We start from the raw sequence: 4364 nt of genomic DNA, 5'->3' as shown, positions 1-4364 counted from the left end.
TTTTTTTTTTTTTTTAAGAAAATTTCTTCTTATGTTTGCACAGCTATCACTGAACCCATGGAGAAGCAGTCCTCCTGCCTCGGCCTCCTGAGAGCTGATTCTGCAGACTTGGCCTTGTAGTACAATGCTAAATAGCAGTGCTGAGAAAGGTCATCTGGGCATTGTACTTGAATTTAGCAAGAACACATCTAATTTCTGCCAACTATATATGTGTTAGGGTTTTACTAGAGGAACAGATATAATCCAAGGAACTGATGTAACACAAGATGCACAAATGTACAAGAAATTACACGATGGGCTTGTGACAGTGAGCCACAGAATTGGACGAGGAAGCGTGCAGAGGGCGTCTGCACACCCGAGACTGAAGGATTCAGTCCCAAGGTCTGAAGCTCACTGTAGTGTTCCATGCAAGTCTCTATCAGTTGGTGTTGGCCTGCGATGGAAGGGATGGAAGGCTGATGAGTCTGCGACGGAAAGCTGAAGGATCCAAACCAGAGGCCAAAGAGTCTGTGCTGGAAGCCAGGAGATGATGTCTAAGCTTGCTGTGAAGACTAAAGTTCCTCCAAGGAAGGGGAACACCGAATCCTCTCTCAGCCCCTTTATATACCCTTTTGGGCTGAGCAGCTTTCCCCACCCCAACCTGCACTAGGGCCCAGGGTGTGACACAGCTGAGGTGATCCAGCCAAGTTGACACAATGTACTGAGCACTACAGTATGAAATTAGTTATAGGTCTTTTGTGGTTTTTGTTTTCAAAAAAGAAAAAAAAAATCTGTGTGTGTGTGTGCGCACGCGCATCATGCATGTGTGTGCTTGTGTGTGTGCATGCACACACATGCATGTGTGTGTCACTAGGCATCAAACCCAATAGTGCTCTCCCAACAGCTGAGGTGCGCTTCCAGCCCTTTCTATCTTTTATTTTGGGGTGAGTTCTCACTGTGTTGTCTAGGCTGGTGATTATGAGTGAAGCCATTACAAACATTGGCTTAGGGAATTTTGTGAATGGAAATTTTCGCTTCTTTTACATTAGTTGATTTTGAAAGGTTGAGCAGGTCTTGTGTTTCCAGGTTAAGGCCAACTCGGCCATAATTAGCGTCTACTTCATACACTGCTGGATTTTTTGCCCTTGAGAATTGGGGGCACTATCAGAGTCTCTGTATGTCAGGTAATTGGGATTATACAAGAGCATGTGGAATAACAGCGGGGAGCTGGAAGCCTCTAGTTCTGTTGCAACCCTTGGAGAAGGCATGTGTGTGCTGTGCTCAGTGTGGCCTGCAAGTTCCATTCCACTTGCTGTAAAGGTGGTTCTCTTAGCATCCACTCAGATCGACACGCTTACTGCTGACCAAATCAGAGCAGGGTATTTATTTTGGTGAAAAGGGGGAAAAGGATTTCTTCAAAGCTATCTCCAAAGAGACAGAGGGACCCATTTGCTGCACATTTTGATCCTGCTGCAATCAGGGCTTAGTCTTTGTGCTCTTTCTTGAGCCCCAGGGATCAGAGTCAGCCACTTGACTTGGGGCTCCAACTAAGGCAGCCGCTTTCTCTTGGTCTCCTTGTTTCCTTCCTTTGGCCTTTCCCAGTTTTGATTATAAAATGCTCAAGAGGCAAACTTGCTAGGACAATAAGTGACATGTCCAGGGCACAAAACATCTTTTGCAGTTTTCTCCTGATGCCTGAGGCTGAGCGCATGATACATTTATCTTCAGGAGTTGTCTGCCCTGGAGCTGTGAGTGGTGGCACATGCCTATAATCCCAGCACTTGGGAGGCTGAGGCAGGAGGCTCATCAGGAGTTGGAGGCTACCCCAGGCTACATAGTGAGCTCAAGGACAGCCTGAGTTATGAGAGGAGCCTGTTCCAACCACACACAAAAAAAATGCAAGAAGAGTTTGAGTGACACAAAAGAATCTACCTCAGAATGGGGCAAAGGATGAAAGGTGAGTCCCCCAGAACGTTGAAGAAAGCAAAACAAAACATCCAACGTGTAGGGTGTGCAGTGAAGACATTTTATCCTTTTGTTATGCAAACATAAAGCATCAACCTCGCAATGCATGGGAGTTGTCTTGAGCCCAGTGGAGCCTGCAATGCTCCACGACTAAGTTACCCTATCACAGGAGTCAGGAAGGGGCAGATAACCTAATGGTTTTCAACTATCCAGACAACGCTCATGCGAGTGCAACCAGACAGTTAAGATGTGACTACAGAGATGGGTCTTTCTTACCTCTCCTGGCTTGCCAAGAAAGGCCACAGATAGAAGTCTTGTGGAGCTTCTCTCCAGGTGTCCCAAAGCAAGAAAAAGGCCAGCAAAAAGTGTGCATTTATTGAGGACAAAAAAGCAGTACACCCTGCAGAGTGAGAATGGGCCAGAGAAAAGGCTCACAGCAGCTCTGAGGATAAGGGGTGGTAGGTTGTGTTTCTCAAATTCTAGGTTCTCTGTCCTGTATGTAAAGAATACTTTGAGAAGGTTGTCTCGTCAGCATCTGTCCTATCATAAACTTCATTGGCTTCCTGTTACATGTAAATGAAGAATCAAAACTGGTGTCTTTTGATTGGTTGTGCCCACATGCAAATGAAGGATTGAAAGTAGCATCCTCTGATTGGTCCTATGAACAGGAGCAGACTTGCATTTATAATTGAAAAGAGCAAGTTTCTGATTGGTCCAAAATAGCACTCTTCTATGGCCGTGTGCCCAGTGATGATGGTGTCACTGTATTAGGAGCACCCTTTCCCCAGGACCGTGACTCCCCTACTACCCTGTCTAAATTGGGTCATGGGAGTGCTGTACTCATCACGGGGTTAACCCACTGAGGAGTTTCTAGCTGAGTGGGCTGTTGGGGGTGGGGGCTCCTGGGTGGAAGAGACGGATCACTGGGCTGGGTGTACTCTTGTCCCCAGCTGCTCTCTTTGTCCACTTCATGCCTGCCGTGGGTTGAGCAGCTCTCCTCTGTCATTCCATTTCTACCTTGTAGCCAGTCAAGCAAGAACGGGCCTGTCCAAAGCATACCAATCACACCTCTCCTCCTCAGACTGTGGGTGTTGGGCATTTGGTCCCAGCACAGGAAAGGTGACCAACACAGGCCTCTTCCATTACTGATTTATAGGTGTACCAACCCAGCCCAATGCCTCTGGTACAGTTTCTGTAACAGGTCGTGTCCAGCGGCTGCACCTAGGCCCTCGGTGCCAGAGTCAAGATCCTCTTGGGCTCAGTTCCTTTCCTCATGTGGTCAGTGAGAACTATTTTTTTCCTCCTCGGTAGGATTCTGACTTAGAGGCACTTATAATTTCATAGATGGCAGCTTCCTTCCTTGGCTCCTTGGTCATGCACACAACACCAAATGTTTACACCTGCATTATTGAGTAGGAGTAACACACAACAACACGTGGCAGGACTATCTGGTTGGGGCCACGATTTAGCTCAGCGGTGTAGTGCCTGCCTGGCAAGTGAGAGGTCCTGAGTTCGAGTCCTTGTTCCCACAAAAAGTATCTAATGATGGCCTAAATTAACTGAAGGTCTCCACATGAATAATTTATCTCACCTCACCCTCTTCTTGGGCCTCAGTTGCCACTCGCTCCATTCCAGGAATAATGATGTTTTCATTGTGGCATTCAGTCTGCTTGCGGAATCACTGCCCTTCACATTCATGAAAGGAGCCGGGTAACGTTTTCTGTGCATCCGCAAAGCTCCACGCAGACCTTCTACAGTGGGACAGACCCATGAAGAAACAGGACTATTTACGTATCACACGACACAGTCACATTTGGCCCTAGTCTTGCATACATCCATGAACTGACTACAAAAATATCTGTACTAGAACTTTGAGAGAAAAGATGCTTTATTTCACTGTCATTTTGTAGTCAATTTTATCGGACAAAAAAAGACAACAACAAAAGTAAATGAAGGGGCCAGGGAGATGGCTCAGTTGAATAAGCGCTTCCCTAGCAAGCACAAGGCTCTAAGTTCAATCCCTGGTTCTGGGAAAAAAAAAAAAAAATTAAATGAATGTTTAAAATTCTAAGTTTTAAGCTTAAAGAATTTTGCAGATTGCATAGCTGTAAAGAATGAAATTTTCTGTGTGTGGTGGTGCCTGTCTGTAGTCTGAGCTTTTGTTGTTGTTGTTGTTATATTTTGAGCCAGAGTCTCACTACGTAGCCCAGGCTGGCCTCAAACTCTCGGTGATCCTCCTGCCTCACCCCCCCACCCCCAAGTGCTGGGATGAGAGTGGTGGCATTTCAGCATGCCCAGCTGAAGGTGTTAATAGATGTATTTTTTGAGATGCGGTCTCCAGGTGCTCCTGCAGCCACCTTTGCAGCAGCTGGGGTGACAGGTGTGTCCTGCCAGTGAAAGTATTTTAAAGGACGAGGTAG

Source organism: Octodon degus, unplaced genomic scaffold (genome assembly GCF_000260255.1).
Source record: "Octodon degus isolate 3935 unplaced genomic scaffold, OctDeg1.0 scaffold00001, whole genome shotgun sequence".
NCBI classification, from domain to species: Eukaryota; Metazoa; Chordata; class Mammalia; order Rodentia; family Octodontidae; genus Octodon; species Octodon degus.
The sequence above is the reverse complement of the archived record's forward strand: the minus strand, read 5'-3'. Positions refer to the sequence as shown.